Here is a 20140-nt window from a genome sequence, read left to right as displayed (position 1 = left end):
GTACGACCAATTCGCGACCCCAGGAAGTTGATGTACCAACTTACCCAAAAACGGGGCCCACAATTTGGCGTTTCATCTTCTAGGGTTAGGTTTTGGAATGTGAAGGGGTTTTCCATTGTTTCTCAACAATAAATAGGCCCTCGAGCCTCATTGTAACATAGTTGTTGGAGAACAGTTTAGAGGCATGTAGCCGACACATCTCTTCTCAGAGATAAGCTACCATCCCCCTAGCTGGGTTATTTCCATTTCTATTTGTAAGCATATTTCTGTATTTTACATCAATGAAATGAAGTATTATTTCCGATGCATATTTTTCTTTATGGTTATCTCTGTATTTTATTGTGTTCCTGTTTAAATCCGGATCAAACTGACACCAGGAGTTACATAAGAGCTGATTTTGGGAGCTGGCTGTAGAACTGTAAAAAGGGTCTCTTTCACCTCTAATTACCTCACATTAATATGTCAATCTAGGAGCGTTTTTTTATTTCAAAGAGTGTCTCAGTTTGAGACTATCATTTGCCAGAGTAATGCTAGTAGTACAGTGTTCAAAAATACAAGAGTAAACGGATGCTTGTTTACGACTTAACTACTTCAAAAGAGTAAATCACACAATCAAAAGACTAAGCAACTTATCAGTCAAGGGTTCAGTAGTGATAACCCATCCCTTTGGAAACTGATGGAAAAGGAAATCAGAGAACAGATCATGGATCTGGGAGCCAGACAGTAAATTCCAAGGCTCACTACAGCCTTAGATCGTCTCCCACACCAAAATAACAAATGCCAGTAAATGGAACGACAGATAAGAAAATGGAACAACGAATAAGAAATCGAACAACAAGTTTGTAATGGAACAACAATTCTTAAATGGAACAGTAGCTAAGAAATAGAACAGCAACTAAGTCTCACAAGCAGTAACAAACTTAATATATCAAATCAAATGCATTAATCATAATCAAACGACAATCTTTCACTCTTAAGGTAGATCGAACAACACACACCAATGGAACAACACTGATTACTGATAAGTTATGGAACAACGCTTGAAAGCCATATACGCACACAACACACTTAAATAGTAATCTGATCTAAGCATCAATCTCAGTTAGAAGGAATATGACTGTGTTTCAAAATAGAATAGCATTGTTCATCAATTCAACAATCGTAAAGAACATAACTCCCAAGATGAATTCTGTAACGTGAATGTACAGCACAAAAGCTCTGTAATGGAATAGTAACAGTATTCTGTTGAGACTAATAATATTATATCAACTCTGAAAAGAATAGTAATATGATGCAGAGTCAATACAATATTTTTGTCTGTGGAAACCTTAATGAATTAAACATAACAGAGCATGTGATGTAAACTTATAAAACACATCAGAGTACCAAATAATGACGATAAGCAAACCACGCATAAACCAACGTAATAATACAGGAGCAAGTTTCCTCCAGGGCTGGGCCCTTAGCATCTAGGGGTACACCGCTTGAGGTTAATCTAGACTCAGAGATGAAGTAATCACCAAGTTTGTATTAATGCATAAAGAAAAATTACAATAAACTAGTTCTTATCGAGACTCGATGATCAAAGTTTTGATCTTAAAAGAAATTACATAAAAACATAATCATGTCTAACTCTCTCTCGAGCTAACAGTGTTGTCCCTTTAATAAGGGTGATGGCAGAGATGTCTAAGTGCAAAAATAGATAAAACAACGATCCCTTAGGATCAAGGATCCTGAGGGATTCGCCGAACCGTTAATCCTCAATCATTTCTTTTCTCTCCTGCACCGAGCTGGTATCTCCACCTCCCTTTCTCGGCCGATTCGCTTTGATTTGCTTTGCCTTGTTTGCATTCGGTCTCCCGTCAAAGGGACAGCGGTTATCTCGTCCTCATCCTTCCCTCTGGAATGGTGTTAGGGTCCCACCCTAACCCCCTTATTTATGTCTTGGGATCATGTCATAGTCAAGAGTCAATAAAGCCCATATTAATATTTGTAAGTGGTTAACCCGCAATTAATAACGGGACCACAGTTAGTTGCAAATGGGCGGAAGTATTAGATAGATGGTAAATAGGCGGTAGTATTAGATAGATGGTATTAATAAAACCCACGATATTGGCTCGTGGTATTGCATGTATGAGTCATATATAAAGGATAGAGACTCCCTGCGAGGAGCATTGTGTCTTGTGTTGTATTCGAGCTCTGCTCTATTGGAGGTTGCCCCCTCGAAGAGGCCTGTGAACATTTCTCTCTGAATAATAAAATCATTGCTATTCTATGTTCTGGGTATATTTTCTTCACATATTTTGTGTTCTTGGTATCTTTTCTTCGCTTGGGTATTGATTTGCAGGTTAAGAGCATAACAAGTGGTATCAGAGCACTTTCCAGGGCTTGGTGGGATCTCCAAATTTTAGCAAATTTTTTTTAGGCTAGAGACGTGTTCCGGCGTCTTTAAACCACGGGATCTATCGTTAAGCGCATAAACCTGTGGATTTGGGGAGGCATGCACGCAGGAAATACAAGAGGTGGTCACGTCTGTTGGACTCCCTTGTAACCCCTGTGGGTACCCCTTCGAGTAGTAGCGCATTAGACAGAACCGCGCACGGACTGTCTTCCACGTACCCTTTGGGTATATAGGAAGCCCCCTAGCTCCCTTGAAACCTCGCCATAGATAAACCTTCGGCCGTCTTGTTGCTACAGTACACCGAGAACAGCACTCGGAGAGATTACTCGCCCGTATGATAGGGTAGTCGGGTTGTACGGCTAAGGGTACGGTCGATCCTCCTTAGTTAGAGCCCTGAAACATCGGGCCGAGTACTACTGTCAGACCCTTATGTATATTGCGATATGTAGCACCTGACACTCCCCAAGACCATAGTTCCCTTTCTATCGGGGGATCACACATCATCTATTCCAGATCAGCAGCAGCAGTTGTTCCACCATTCAGATCTCTCAGATCCACCAGATTGGATATTCCAGATCAGCAGCAGCAGTTGTTCCACCATTCAGATCTCTCAGATCCACCAGATCGGATATTCCAGATCAGCAGCAGCAGTTGTTCCACCATTCAGATATCTCAGATCCACCAGATCGGAGCAGTTGCGAAGGGTTCCTGTACCTGGATATGATTTTCGCAGGACTTTTGGCGGCATTGACAGTTTGAGGATTTGGCGGCTGCAGTATTGATCAGGAAGGAGTAAAACTCCGTTAGGAGTGAGATCTTCCGGGGCGCTTATTGGTGACCTAGCCCATCAGTATCAGGACGACGAGCTGAGCAAGGTGGTACCATTCAATTTCTTAGTAAAAATTTTTAGGCGGTCCCAATTTTTCATCAGGTTGGTGTATGGTAGAAACTCGCGCTCAAGCGATGGCCAATGAAAGGATCGACAAAATTGAAAACTATGTCAACTCCCTCCAAACTGCGGTGGACAAGATAACACTTAACCTTCAAGGAATGAGTGACCACATAGAACTTGAGCTTAAAGGAATGAGTAACCAGATACAGGAGGCATTCTCAAAGGGCAAGAAGCCAGCCCACGAGGAGGCGTATAATGGCCATGAATACCATGAGGGTGAGTCTAGCCACTCTCCTCACGTTTGGCATTCCCATCCACCACCCAGTCAGCGACCTCCCAAGTTGGATATGCAGAAATTTGACGGTTCTCACACGTCCGCATGGCTAGCACAAATGGAGCAGTACTTCCAATTGAATCATATCACAGATGAGGGGACTAAGCTTATGGTTGGCACCATGTACTTGGACAATGAACGATGGAAATGGAAGGAATGGCATCAGCGTTGCAATGGACATTTTCAGAATTGGGCCCAATTTGCCAAAACTCTTCGCAGTCGCTTTGAACAGGAAGACTCTTTTTTGGGGCGTCTCACTAAGCTCCGACAGACGGGTACAGTGGAGGAATATATTACTGCTTTTGAAGCCTTAGCCTTCCGCACTAAGGATCTCACAGATGAGTTCTACATGGAATGCTTTATCAGCGGTCTTAAAGAAGCCATCAAAGCTCAGGTTCTACTCCACCACCCTCCCACATGGACAGAGGCTTGCCAGGTAGCCCGTAAGGTTGAACGAGCATTAACAGCCCAATCCAGCCACCCCAACTTCCCCGCTAAAGGTCGTCCCTCACAGGCTCCCAATATGACTCAGACACTTAAGATTCAAAAGGTGTCACCTGCGGAAATGGCCGAAAGAAGGAAGCAAGGACTATGTTACTACTGTGATGAAAAATATTCCCCTGGTCATAAATGCAAAGAGCACAAGTTTTTTCAAATAGATGCCACTGACTACAGCTCCACAGAAGAAGATCCACCACTTGAGGAACCGAAGGTGATAGAAGAAGATAACCAACAAGAGACTGTATCTGATGAACCAATTATTTCGCTGAATGCATTGGCAGGAATTTCCTCCCCTCAAACTCTCAAAATCAGGGGTTTTCTTAAACATCTCCCAGTAATAGTCTTGATTGATAGTGGAAGTACCCATAATTTCATCCACCAAAAGATCGCTGAAGCAGCACATTGTTTCGTCCGGGCAGTTTCTAACTTCCAAGTCCAGATTGCAGATGGGGGCACAATGAAATGTGAAGGTCGCTGTGAAAATGTCAAAATTCAAATGGGGGATTATCAATTGAAAACCCACATGTTTGCAATACACATGGGGGGTTGCGACATTGTCCTTGGCACGGAATGGCTCCGCACTCTTGGGCCAATCACAATGGATTTCCAGGAGTTATATATGAGTTTTAAGCAGAACAACTCCACACATACCCTCCGTGGACTACAGGCGGGAGCCCCCTCTATCATCAGCTCGCATAGGATGGAAAAATTGTTAAAAAAGGGCCATCATGGAGTGGTAGCTCAATTTAATGCCATCCAGGTAGTCGACACCATGCCCCAGCCAATTCATCCTGAGATGCAACAGATTTTAAATAAACATCGGATTGTCTTTGACAAGCCTCATGAGCTTCCACCCTCGCGAGGGGAACATGATCATAGCATCACATTGGTTCCAGGGGCTCAACCCCCAAATGTGAGGCCATACAGATATCCGTTCACCCAAAAGAATGAAATAAAAAAAATCATCAAGGAATTGTTGGAAGCAGGTGTCATTCGTCCCAGCATTAGTCCTTATTCATCTCCAGTGGTCATGGTCCTCAAGAAAGATGGGGAGTGGCGGATGTGTCGAGACTTCAGGGCCCTCAATAAGTTAACAGTCAAATATAAATTTCCCATCCCAGTGGTTGACGATTTGCTGGACGAACTCAATGGGGCACAATTCTTCACTAAGTTGGATCTTTGCTCAGGCTACCACCAAATTCGCATGAAGGAAGTCGACATTCCCAAGACAGCTTTCAGAACTCACGAAGGCCATTATGAGTTCCTGGTCATGCCATTTGGTCTCTGTAATGCCCCCTCTACTTTTCAGAGCCTTATGAATCACCTCCTCAAACCATATCTCAGAAAATTTGTCCTTGTCTTCTTCGATGACATCCTCATCTATAGTGGCACTTGGGCGGCACATCTTCAGCATGTAGATCTACTCTTGCAACTGCTCCGCACGCATAAATTATTTGTCAAGATGTCTAAGTGTGCGTTTGGCATGGAAGAAGTTGAGTATTTGGGCCACATTGTGGGGTGTGAGGGTGTCAAGGTGGACCCAAAAAAAATCCAGGCAATGCAAGAATGGCCTCAACCTAAGACCTTGAAAAGCTTGAGAGGATTTTTGGGTCTCACAGGCTATTATCGTAAATTTGTCCGCAACTATGGCCGCATAGCGAAGCCCCTAACGCAACTCCTAAAGAAAAATTCCTTCTTCTGGAATGAGGAAGCACAACAGGCATTTACCGCTCTAAAAACCGCCATGTGTTCCACTCCTGTCTTAGCACTACCGGACTTCACCAAATCATTTGTCATTGAATGTGATGCTTCGGGAACAGGTATTGGAGCGGTCTTAATGCAGGAAGGGCGACCATTGGCCTTCACCAGCCAACAACTAAGTGGGAAGAATCTGGGCCAATATACCTACGAGAAGGAAATGATGGCCATCTTACATGCAGTCGAGACCTGGAGACCTTACTTGTTAGGGCGACGTTTCCAAATCCGCACAGATCATCACAGTCTTAAATATTTTTTGGAGCAATGCCTCTCTTCCCCTCAACAAAATAAATGGTTAGCCAAAATGCTGGGATATGATTATGAGATCATTTACAAGAAAGGGAAAGACAACAGGGTAGCAGATGCATTGTCGCGCCAATTTGAGGAGGAAAGTACTCTGCTCGCAATTTCCCTCCCCATTCCAGACTGGATTGAAGAGGCTCGCAGGGAATGGTTTTCACATCCAGGGCTCTCAAAACTCATTTCTCAATTGCAGGCAAATCCTAATTCCAGCAAGGGCTACTCGTGGCAGAATGATATTCTTCGCTACAAGGACAGAGTCGTAATATCACCAACATCCACCCTCAAAAGTCGCATTTTGGCAGAATTGCACTCATCTCCCATTGCAGGACATTCGGGCTTTCAGAAGACGTATGCTCGCGCCAGAAGATCATTTTTTTGGACCGGCATGAAACAGGACATCCTTACTTTCGTAGCAGAATGTGACATCTGTCAACGCCACAAAGGGGAAACCGTCAACACACCAGGCACATTACAACCATTGCCCATTCCGGCGTCAATTTGGACAGAGGTTTCCATGGATTTCATTACAGGTCTTCCAAAGTCTGGGAACAAGTCAGTCATCATGGTGGTTGTGGACCGACTATCAAAGTATGCTCATTTTTGTGCCCTACCCCACCCATTTACACCAACCTTGGTTGCTCAAACTTTCATGGATCAGATCTTCAAATTGCATGGCATGCCCACTTCTATTGTATCCGACCGTGACCCAATCTTCACCAGTAATTTTTGGCAGGAGCTCTTCAGAATAAAAGGCACTCAACTCAAACTCAGTACTTCATATCATCCGCAAATAGATGGTCAAACCGAAGCCGTCAACAAATGTCTAGAAACCTACCTTAGGTGTTTCACTTCAGAAAAGCAACACCTTTGGGTACAGTGGTTACCTCTGGCGGAGTGGTGGTATAACACCAACTATCATGCCACCACCAAAATGACTCCCTATGAAGCAGTCTATGGACAACTTCCGCCTTCCCCTACTTCTTATCTCTCGGGGTGCTCCAAAGTACAAGTCGTGGATCAACTCCTACAACACCGCGCAACCATGCTTGCCCATCTGCGCGAGAATCTTCATCAAGCTCAGAACCATATGAAGCAACAGGCTGACCAACATCGCTCGGAGCGCCAATTTCAAGAAGGGGATCAGGTCTTTTTGAGGTTGCAACCATATAAGCAAACATCACTCAAAGACAAGGGTTGTCAAAAGCTCTCCCCAAAATTCTATGGACCATACCAAGTACTTCAACGCATTGGAGAAGTGGCTTACAAGTTGGCTTTGCCACCTACAGCAAAAATCCACCCAGTTTTCCATGTATCGTGCCTCAAGAAAGTGATTGGGAACAATTGCCGAGTTCAAACCAGTCTACCTGAATTGGACGAAGAAGGGTCAATCTGGCTTCAACCTGAACAGGTTCTAGACACAAGAGACAAGCACCTGCGCGGCCGCATGATTAAGGAGGTCCTCGTCAAATGGAAAGACACCTCTCCGGAGGATGCAACTTGGGAACCAGCCACTATTCTTCAGTAGTTTCCGCAGCTTCAGCCTTGAGGACAAGGCTAGTCTTAAGGGGGAGGGCATGTTAGGGTCCCACCCTAACCCCCTTCTTTATGTCTTGGGATCACGTCATAGTCAAGAGTCAATAAAGCCCATATTAATATTTGTAAGTGGTTAACCCGCAATTAATAACGGGACCACAGTTAGTTGCAAATGGGCGGAAGTATTAGATAGATGGCAAATAGGCGGTAGTATTAGATAGATGGTATTAATAAAACCCACGATATTGGCTCGTGGTATTGCATGTATGAGTCATATATAAAGGATAGAGACTCCCTGCGAGGAGCATTGTGTCTTGTGTTGTATTCGAGCTCTGCTCTATTGGAGGTTGCCCCCTCGAAGAGGCCTGTGAAAATTTCTCTCTGAATAATAAAATCATTGCTATTCTGTGTTCTGGGTATATTTTCTTCGCATATTTTGTGTTCTCGGTATCTTTTCTTCGCTTGGGTATTGATTTGCAGGTTAAGAGCATAACAAATGGAAACTTCTCGTTTTCACTCCTCCCTGCATAAGGAAATGAAAATTGTCAGCGTTTTAGTTTTGCATAATAATCTCACATGTTTCGTTATAATCCTTTATCGTTTTCCAAGTTCAAGATGCAAAAAGGTGTGCAAGTTCTACTGAAAAGATACTGAAATAATCATCAAAAACATACTTTTTTTAGTACTCCACACACCCCCCTGCTTACCCTGTTTCATGCCCTCATGAAAACGTTGTAGTTGACATGCAAGGCAATGAGAGAATACGCTGGAGATGTAATCTCATGTGGAGGCCTACAGCCATGATGAGTAACTAGGTAGTCAAAGAAATGGCCTATATGACCCTCGGGCATCTCATACAGGGCTTGGTATCCGGGTGCATGGTGTCAAATAATTGGACTCTGGAACCTATATTCTAACCAGGATGGCCCTGCCCTCAAAATGATTTCGCCATAAAGGTGCAAACAGCTGGCAGCTAATTTGAAATTTTCATACTTAAACGGTTCCTTGAGCTGGATATTCGGATTAGATATTTGATACCGAAATTTAGTTGCATCAATGGCAAGGTCTTTTATAGAAGAAAAGTATTCTAATCCTGTTCGAATGAGTGCCTCATGCATGGGTCCTAATGTTTCAATTATACCCGGAGTCTTCATGAGGTTTCTATGTGCTTTCCACAACTGAACTGGGTTCCTAGGCTCAGCCCTTACCCACAAATCTAAGTTGTTTTCTTGCCTCTGGAAAGTATTATAGGCTTTAAGCCATTTAATCTGATTAACCCCAAATGAGATGAATGCCTGCAATTGGATGTCTCCAACAAAAGGGCCAGGGTTCAGCTCGGTTTCCTGGTCTAGTACAAGGTTATGTAAATAGAACTCACACAGCAATCTTTGGACTTTTACCCCGTAGTGCTTACAGTAGTCTATAAAATCATTGACAGTGTTAATTTGTATGGGAGCACCTGCTTTAAAAGCTTTTATTTTTAATTGCAAATACCGTTCCAGTAGAAACGGGGCATAATTCTTGGCAGGGGCTCTACATGCTAAGACATCATTGTATAAAGAACACAAGGTATCCATCTGCTTGATAACAATATCTAGCCTACGAGTTACCTTTGCGACTTTCTCTTGTTCCTTCTGCCAACCTTCAAAAGCCTGGCTTTTGGATTGATTGATGTTCCTAAGCTGCTGCTATAGCTCTTCATACTTTTCGCGAGGGACCGTTTGCTCTCTAAACTTTTCTGCTTCTTGCTGAGCTTGCTTCAACCCCTTTCGCAGGGTTACTGTTTTTGGATCTCTTCTCCATGCAGCAGTGGAGGCCGGGAGTTTTACCTGGACTTTCCTATTGCGTTGCTTTGAGTTCAGAACCCTTATCACTCCTGAAGGTGGTGCCTCCGTCTAAATTTCCTTATCACAGGTCATCATGTCATCCATTTCTATTTTAACATGAATATCAGTCTGTTGTTGTTCCTTTTCAATTGGAACAGCAGTCTGTTCGTCAGCATCATTTTGAACAACAGCTTTATTTTCGACAGGGTTTTGAACATCAGGATGAATTCTGATCCTCCGCCCCTTTACCTTGTGGGGTTTTGCTGGAGTGGTCACCTTTTTCCTTCCTGAAGTCCTTTTTACCCTTTGCCTTGCTTTCAGGATCCTAATCTGCTAGTGGAGCTGGACTATTATGTTCAATAATCTCTGTTGTTCCTTTCGCAGTTCTTTGATTTCCAAAATTTCCTTAGAATGAACAACAGGGTGTTCACTGTGGTTTGGACTGTGACTAGTCCCCGGATCTTCCTTCTGGGGTGTTTCTTCATTGTTCTGCTCTGGCTGTTCTGGGCAGGAACCCTAACTGGTTCTGTCATTTCTTGGGCGACTTCTCTTTCTGCCCTCGCTTCCTCTGGAATTTCTTCCGGTGTCTTCTGGTTAGGAACAGATTGTTCCTGTTCAGTATCTCCTATCGTTTCTCTATCATGAGCAGACAGATTCTCTTCTTCTGCCTTCTTTGCATGTGTTTCTTCAGGTGAATTTTCCTCCTGGGGTTTCGTTTCATCATGGAGGTCTGATGGGCTGAAAGGTTGGCCATATTCGCCCATATTGGCTAAGACTTCAGCCAATTCATCTTCTCCCACTGGGTCCTGCAATGGGCTACCTTCCTATTGTTCCATTTCCTCCTCCTGCTCAGATTTCTCGGCTTCTGTTTCAGAATGCTCGGCTCCTTCTTCATTTTCTTCTTCGGATTGCTCGGCCTCCTCTTCAGATTGCTCGGCCTCTTCTTTCTCTTCTCCTTCAGATTACTCGGCCTCTTCTTCTGGCCGTGAGGGTTGCTCATCTTCAATTTCTACTGGTCGGCTAGTGTTTTCCTAGAGCTTCTCCAGCCTCCCTCGTATTCGTGCTAACCGGACTGATTTCTTGCGTTTTTCTGGTTGTTCGGGTGTACCAGTGGCATGCTTACACTTTGGCAATTCCTTTCATTTTTTGCGACGCTCGGATGTACTGGTGGCATGTTTCTGTTTTGCTAATTCTTTGAATTTTTCTAGACGCTTTGGTGTACTAGTGGCATGGTTACGTTTTGAGGATGGTGCTGTCAACCCCCCATCTATCATGGCAATTAGCTCTTCCCATTTGCTCTGCTGCTGGGTGAGGCTATGACTGACAATTAACCGAATCAACCCATGATGACTAACAACTGACTCTACATGCTGTGCCTTTTTTATGCTCCGTGCAACGTCATGAAATAATGAATTCAAAAATGTAGGTAAATTTACAGAGCATTTATGCTTTAGAACAGCTAAGAGTTTAAGATGTTGTGGTCTTACCACGTCTTTTCTGCCTTCACAGGTGATGTAGCCTTGAACGGTCCTTGCCAATTCTGCCCAGGGCTCTCCTAGCGTTGTTGGCAAAACTCCCTTTCCTTTAATTGCCAAGCTCTGGCCTTCGTCCTAGAAGATTTCTATAATCTTCTGCAATCTCTCCTTTTTTAACGTCCATACAGGTTTGGTGGCTGGTAGTCTCGAGACTTCTGTGATTATGTCATCGGTGACTGTTATATGTCTCCCCCTCACTGTGGAGTAATCCTCTTGCAAATTCTACAGGAATTCAATTGCCACTGTCTCGTTAGACTCCTGCAAGTAGTTGAGATAAGTCAGCCACCCTGCTCTTGCCAGGATTTCCCGGGCAACAGCGGAGATTGTCAACACCTGCGGTTCCCTCCAGATCGATCTTCCTCCCATGGTTTCACTGTAAATTCTCAATGGAATGGCAGTTGTTCGTGTTGTTTGAAACACAGAGAGGCTAATAGACGCAAGACTTGTTCAAAAAACACAGTATACCATAGAAATGGCTTATGAACAAAAATTCGTGCAGAAAAATAAAAATAGCATGTCGTTGAGCCATGCGATACCCTAGTACACAACTTTCCCGAATAGTGAGCTGACACGTAATCCAGGGAATAATGAGGTTAACCCCCCCGCAATGTGATAGGCTGTCCCAGCCGTCAAATAAAGGAGCAGCGCTCATTCTGAAACAGAGTCATAAAGGAACAATGTATATAAATATGCCATGTTTACAAAAACAATGAATTACCGAAATCGAGGCGTAGAGTTATATCGCTTATTACATAAGAGGCTGCTGTGATATGATGTGAGGCTGGGAGGATAAGACATCTGTCATACTTCCTAAATCTCCTGCGGTCATTGTCAATTACTCTGCCATGATTGGTGATAATAAATTTACATGCGTTATATATTTTGGGGAATGATATATGATTAATTACTAAGGTATAAGAAACAAAAGGGTGTTAATAACTCACCTATTGGTGTAAATAATGTGACTTCGATACCATTAACAGTGCTCTGTTGCTGACAGGTGTCCATAACCTTGGCAGAGTTGTTTATTTCACCCATGGAACCATGATCCTTTGTGTATACTTAGGGAATGTAATGTCAAAATGTAGGCCATTATGCTGTCTTGGTGACTAGTTAACCATAATTCCATTCACAAGGAAGGAGCGAAAAGTGGGCAGGCTGGCTCGTGATGAGACCTCCTGTTCCAAGGGTTGTTTATTTGATATACCCTTTGAACCATATCCCTGCTGTGGTGGCCATAGTGGGAATGCCACTTCGCTTTCGTCCTCATGATCATGGTAGGTTGGCTCTTGATGAGACCCCCTATCCTGCATTTTGACAACTTATAAATCATGTTTACTTTTTTCTTTTTCATAAAGTACTTCCCTTATTTGTACACAAGGGGTGGTTCAACACTCCTTAAGAGTAGGAATGGTGGAAGAAGTCTTAACATCTCAATAGGATGATATAAACCCTTTGCTCTTATTCCTAAATAATAATCAAAGAGGATTAAAAAAAAGAGTCGTCATGATAAAGATGAACAATCATAGCAGAATTAGTAGAACAATGACAACAAAAGATGATAAATAAGTGTGTCCTTCCTTTTTTCCTCTTACCAATACAGAGCTTTATAGAGATAGCGATTTATGATTCGCTGATTTCAGTATGTTATGATTTTGTATCCATTGCATAAGTGCATAGCTGTATTCTAAAAGACTTGAAAGAACAGGGGCAATAAGCATCCTTAATTTAGATTAGCAAAAGGAACAAGTTGTTTCATAGGGAGGGAAAAAGCATGCAAGTGGTGTTCCTTTTGGAAAAAGGGCTAATAAGAGACCTCAAATAGCAAAAAAATGCAAATGTCGTTCCTTTGAAAAAGGAATAGCAGAACACACAGATGTTGTTCCTTTGGAAAAGGAACAACAGAACATTCCAATGTCGTTTCTTTGCAAAAGGAACAATAGAATATTCTAATGACATTCCTTTGAAAAAGGAACAGTAGAATAAAAAATGTTGTGTCTTTGGAAAAGGAATAGCAAACACACGGAAATGTCGTTCCTTTTGAAAAAGGAACAACAACAACTAAAAATGTTGTTCATTTGAAAAAGGAACAACAAAAGATGCAAGAAATGCCATTCCTTTGGAAAAGGAACAACAAAAATAAAAAATGTTGTTCCTTTGGAAAAGAAACAATGAAACATACAAAAATGTCGTTCCTTTGGAAAAGGAACAACGAAAATCGAACATGCTGTTCCTTTGGAAAAGGAACAGCAAAACACGCAGATATGCCGTTCCTTTGAAAAAGGAACAGCAGAAATCGACATGCTGTTCCTTTAGAAAAGGAACAACAAAACAAGCAAATGTCGTTCCTTTGGAAAAGGAACAGTGAAAATCAAGAATGTTGTTCCTTTGGAAAAGGAACAGTAGAAACACACAAATGCCATTCCTTTGGAAAAGGAACGACAAAAATCGAAAATGTTGTTCCTTTGGAAAAGGAACAGCAGGACACGAAAAAATAAAGAAAAAGATCCAAATTACAACGAGATGATGGCTGATCCAAAGGGATTTGCTTTTTTTGAAAAGGAACAGTCAGAAGAAAATGCTATTCTTTTTGAAAAAGGAACAACAAAACATGACAGCAAAACATTAATTCAAAAATATTTACAAAAAAAATGATTCAAAAAAAGAACTTATGTACAGACTGTAAAAAGAAATGAATTCCTTAATGAATTACAGGTGAGGAAGACTTCTCTTCCTCCCCCAAAATCTCCATATCAGAGTCTCGGCGTAGCTGCTGGTAGAAGGACTCTCGAGTGAGTGGTTTTCAATAGAGACGAACTCGGTGGCCATTTGCCTTGAAGGCATATCCAGAACCATCAATAGTGATCAGAGTAAGGGTTCCATTTTCATGTACCTTCTGGATTTTGTATGGTCCCAACCAACGAGTCTTGAGTTTCCCAAGGAAGTCCTGAAACCTGGAGTCATACAAAAGAGCCGAGTCTCCCTCGTGGAAGACTTTATTTTTAATGAGAGCATCATGCCATTTAGCTCGCTGCTATTGGATCAGGGTAGTGTTTTGAAGTGCAGAGAGCCTAATTTCATCTAACTCATTGATCTGCTGCAATCGATTAATCTGTGCCTCGGTTAGATCTAAGCCAACTTCCAGTGCTATACGCAATGTTTGGATTTCAAATTCTATGGGAAAAATGGGTTGTTTTCCAAACACTAATTGATAAGGTGAGTAACCAGTGGTGCTTCTCCATGCTGTTCTGTAATCCCACAGTGCTTCAGGTAGTCTGGCAGCCCAATCACATCTATGTGACGCAATGGTTTTCGTTAGAATTGCTTCTATTATTTTATTGTTGATTTCTACTTGTCCATTCGCCTGTGGGTGGTGTGGAGTAGTGATTTTATGCTGGACATGATAATTTTTGAGTGTTGCAGCTATTCTGTTCCCAACAAACTGTGGTCCACCATCTGTAATTATTTCTCTTGGAAGGCCATAACGTACAAATAGATGGAACAGAACTGTATGACAAAGTCCTCTGTAGCTCTAGGCAATGCTGCTGCTTCAACCCACTTGGTGACATATTCTGTTGCCACCAAAATATATGTTTTCTGGTTTGATTATGGGTTGATAGGTCCAACGAAATTAAGAGCCCACCCCTCGAGTGGTTCAATGACCAAATGTGGTTTCAGAGGCATCTCATTAGACTGACCAGGGCGTCCTGCTCGCTGGCAGCTGTCACAGGCTTGGACAAATTTTTTTGCATCTTTGAAAATTGTGGGCCAATAATACCCTGTCTGCAGCACTTTATGTCCAGTTCTGCGCTTAGCAAAATGTCCACCACATGGTCCATCATGACAGGCTTTTAAAATGTCAAAGATTTCATCTTCTCGAATGCATCTCCTGATATGCATGTCTGCTCCTATGTGAAACAAATAGCTCCCAATCCACGAGAATCGAGCACTCTTCTCAACAATCTGTTTCCTCTCATTAGGGGTTAGATGTTTCGGTAGTTTACCTACTGCTAGGTAATTGGCAACATCAGCATACCAGGGTGTTTGAATAGCAACAACAAACATATGCTCGTCTGGGAATTGATCTTCAACTGATGCTGCATCGATTGGCTTTGGCATTCTTGAGAGAAAATATGCTACAAGATTTTCTTTTCCGGGTCGATCCTTGATTGTAATATCAAATTCTTGCAATAAAATCAGCCATCTAGTTATTCTGCCATTTGTGATAGGCTTATTTTCTAGATATTTTATGGCAGAATGATCTGTATACAAGATGACAGGATATCCAGTAATGTAATGCCTAAACTTATTGACAGCATGTATTATAGCTAGGAATTATTTTTTAGTAACAGTGTAATTTAATTCATCCGGGGATAAATTTTTGCTGATTTAATAAATTGCATATGGATTTTTATCCTCTTCTTGCCCAAGGACTACTCCAATGGCTGTATGTGAGGCATCAAATGATATCTGGAATGGCAAATCCCAATTTGGTCCTCAAAGGACTGGGGCTATGGATATGAGCTTCTTCAGATCCTTGAAGGCACGTTCACATTTTTCTGTCCAAAGAAAATTAGCGTTACCAGTTAGTGCATATAGAGGTGCAGCAATGTGCGAATAATGTTCTATAAATCGCCTATAATAACCAGAAAATCCAAGAAAAATGCGTACCTCTGTTTGAGTGGTAGGAGTGGGAATAAGAAAAAGTATTTGGATTTTGGCTAGGTCTACCTGAATGCTAGCTGCTGAAATATAGTGTCCTAGGATAATTCCTTCAGTCATCATCATATAACATTTTTCGTGGCTTAAACAAAGCCTGGTAGCAATGCAGTGTTGTAGGACTTTCTCTAGGGTGTCCAATGCTGGATCGAAATCATCTCCATATGGTGTAAAGTCATCCATGTATACTTCAAGTCCATCATTTATTAAATCTGCAAAAATACTAAGGATAGCCCTTTGGAATGTGGCAGGAGCATTGCATAAGCCAAAAGGTAGAACTCGGAAGGCAAATGTTCCCCAAGGACAAGTAAAAGTAGTTTTTTCTTGGTTTTCAGGGGCAATCTGAATCTAATTGTATCCACTGAAGCCATCCAGGAAAGAAAAGAATTTATTTCCTGCTAAAGTGTCTAATAATTGGTCGATGAATGGGAGAGAAAAGTGGTCTTTTTGTTTTGCTTTATTTAGCTCCCTGTAGTCCATGCAGATTCTCCATTTCCCATTCTTTTTTGGTACCACCATAAGTGGAGAGACCCATTTACTATCAGAGATAGGATAGATAAAATTGACATCTAAAAGTTTTTGAAGTTCAGCTTTTACCACATCTTTTAGATGAGTATTAAGTCTCCTTTGAGGTTGACGAACAGGTCTGACATCCTTTTCTATATAAATGTGGTGTGTACATAATTGGGGGTCAATTCCTTTCATATCAGGGTAATCCCATGCAAATGATTCTTTATATTTTCTTAACAAATGGATGAGCTTCATTTCTTGTTCAAGTGTGAGGTTGGCATTAATATTTAAGGTTTTGCCCAGTTCAATTTCCACAATTTTACTATTTGCAACAGAAGTAACAGGTATTGTTTGATCATGTGTGTCTTTCAAAGGATCTTCTTCTAATTCATTATCAAATGCTGCTTCTATCATGTGGCACTGTGTGCAGGATCTAGATTCAGTTTGACTAATGAAATTATTAATGGCATCATCTTCTGTTTGATCTTTAAAATCAAGTGCCTCCTGTATAGTTAATGGAGATCTAATGTTATCAGTAAGGTATGATACAGGGTGCTTATTAGTTTTGATTATTGTGACACTTGGCTGTGCTGGAGGATATAGAACTAAATTCTTGATATTTGGTCCTTTGGTTATGGTCATATTTCCTTGCCGGCAGCCAATGTAAGCATCGGCAGTGGCAAGCCAAGGTCTACCTAAAATCAGCGGGTGTCCATCAAGTCGGGTTTTGGGATTTATTATCAGGAAATCGGTTGGATATTCCCATGACATCATGTAGAGTACCCTCCGGCCTAACCACAGATCGATCGGCCAATTCTAGCAAGGTAGAGGTGGGTCCTACAGATGTAATGCCTAGCTTTTGGCAAGTAGTGGTTGTCAAGATATTAATTGCAGCTCCTAGATCAACTACGGCATTAGACAGGGTCTGTCCATAAATTTGGACAGTTACAATTGGATTTCCTGGGTCTTCATATTTAATGGGTGTTTCTTTTCCTATTAGTAAGTCAGATAAAGTGCCGACTACTTGGACTCTTGGATTATTTGTTGCATTCCTCCTTGGTTTCTTTATGCACAATTCTTTGATAGTTTTTGCGTATATGGGGATGTCTTGAATGGCTTGGAGGAATGGAATTTTTATGTACAGTATTCTATAGGTCGATGTATGACTAATCATTCTGGGAACGGGGGAGAAGATGTGGTTGCTTGATTATGAGTTTGTTGTTTATTCACATCCTCTTGTTGTGACAGCTGTTCTCTTGGTAACTGATCTTCAATCTGCACTGTCTTATCTCCCTCGGTTTCAGTAATACGCCCAGATCTTAACTGAAGATCATTGCACTCCCTTAGATCGGCTCCTATTTCTGGTGTTTCTATAATTTGGAGAGATTGAACTGGTCTGTTATTTGGATTGGGGTTGGGTTGGGCTGGGAGTTGCGGTCTCAGATTAGACTGGGGATTTTGTTGTAAGGCTGGCAGTGTAGGTTGAGGGAGCGGAATAGTTCCTACTGGTTGATGCATCGGTCTATGCCAGTTTGACTGCCAGGCTGAACTTTGTGAAGTATGGGGAGTCCATTGTGGTGGATATGAGTTACCTTGCCAATATGGTGGAGTATAAGGAAAATTCGGCCAACCAGATTGGCTTGCTTGATTCAGCCACGAGTTTGAAGAAGGAAATGACCGTGGTGACCAATTTGGAAACGGGGGTTGGGATTGACTTTGCCACATACTATATTGTTGAGCATTATAATGTGGAGTCTGAAAAGAAGAAGTTGGGTCTGAAAACATACCATATTGTCTCGGCTGCCACTGACGGCGCTTGTTGAGTAAATACACCGATTCTAGTTCTTCTTCCGCTTCCTTATATACCGCTTTCAATCCAGGAAGTGAGGGGCAGCTCTCCGTAAGGTGATCTTTTGTACAGATGGTGCATGTTTGGACTGTATCCAATGGACACTCCTTGTGACTATGCTTTTTCTTGCATCGAGGACAAAAGATCGCCAAATTCAGTTCTGCCTCCATTTGCTTCTGTTTGGCCTGCATAATATCAAGTTGTGTAGTTAGTGTCCCTAGAATATCCGTTTTAAAATTTTCCAATAAATTTCCAATTTCTACACGCATTACTCCTTCTATTGAAATTTTATTATCTCTTACAAACCGATCATGTTCTGCAGGTTTTACTCTTGTGCTGCCTGTCGAGCTCTTGATACATAAATCAATAATGTCAGCAAAATTTTCTTGATAAATATCCCCTTTTCCCATAATGTTTAATGTTTCAATCCATTGTTCCTTCATGCCCCTTATCAATACTGTTTTTAACACATCATCAGGTAAAGGTAGTGATGCATAAGGAGATATTTGTAGATGATATTGGAAACGTTCCACATACTCCTCTAATGTTTCATTCGGTCTAGCTGTCATCTGGAATATTTCATCCTTTAGTTCTCTAGACCTGCAATAATCCTGATATTTTTTCAGGAAAGATTCTTTCATTTGATCCCAGTTATTTATAACCCTGCCACCTAATCCCATAAACCATCTTAAAGCAGCCCCTTTTAATGTAGAGGGAAATAATTTCAGTTTTTGGGGGTCGGTGGTGTAATCATATCCCCTGCACAACACATCAAATTGAAATAAAAATGCATCCGGATCTTCTGATGTAAGACCGTGAAATGTAGGGATATGTTGAAGAGGGATTACTTTCATAGGTGCATTTGTTGTAGAATGCACTATAGGGTATTGTAATGTAGAGGTTTGAGTGTTTGGCTGATTTTGAGCCATAGGGTCGAATATATGCCAATAGCCTTCTGGGATATCTAGGAGGGTATTCCTAGGTTGAGAGGGAATGGCTTTGACAGGAACAGTTTTAATAGCACTTCCTCTATCTGGGATAATGAGAATGCCTGATGTCTGAGGAGATTGGGTTTCTTCAACAATGATTTTTGTAGCACTTCCCTTGTCTGGGCTGTTTAATGGCTGTGTTGTTCCAATAGGAGATCTTGGTTCCTCAGTTTCCCCTGTTTCTCCTTCTCCTTCACAAAGATTGCTGAAATTCCCTTCCTGCAATAGTTCTGGAGTAGAATTTTCAATTTCTTGAAAGTCCTGCTCTTCAGTTTGACTATGCACCTCAGCAAAGGCTACAGATGGTGATCCTGTGGCCTGAAGGGAACTAGTAGGCTATTTAGAAATGATTTTCCTAGGTCCTACTGATGGCTGAGATTCTGCTTTCTTGTAGATTTCGTCTATAAAGGTTGTTCGGCCAAGGGTCACTGGCCCCTTAGCTTTTTCTAGCTTGGGTAGAGGTTTGGTATTTTTTTCTGTTTTTTTCTGCTTAGTCATGCACTCAAATTAACTACTAAATTCTATTCAAACAAAGCAACAACAAATCTGTTAGGAAAGCGGACAGAGGAGTAGGGCTTTTACATGCTCCGTACGTAGGTTCTTACCTTCCGTTTTTAAAATCCAACTCTTCCCTAGTAGGTTCATACACTACTCTAAATAAAAGGACAAATGGCTACACTCTTTCCCTGGCAACGACCCCAAAATGTAGAGCTATAAAAAGGGTCACTTTCACCGCTAATTACCTCACATTAATATGTCAATCCGGGAGTGTTTTGTTATTTCAAAGAGTGTCTCAGTCTGAGGCTATCATTTGCCAGAGTAATTCTAGTAGTACAGTGTTCAGAAATACAAGAGTAAACAGATGCTTGTTTTCGGCTTAACTACTTCAAAAGAGTAAATCACACAATCAAAAGACTAAGCAACTTATCAGTCAAGGGTTCAGTAGCGATAACCCATCCCTTGAGAAACTGATGGAAAAGGAAATCAGAG

The sequence above is a fragment of the Pinus tabuliformis genome, chromosome J (assembly GCF_031772625.1).
Source record: "Pinus tabuliformis cultivar Carrire ecotype Pingquan chromosome J, CPIR1, whole genome shotgun sequence".
NCBI lineage: Eukaryota > Viridiplantae > Streptophyta > Pinopsida > Pinales > Pinaceae > Pinus > Pinus tabuliformis.
The sequence above is the reverse complement of the archived record's forward strand: the minus strand, read 5'-3'. Positions refer to the sequence as shown.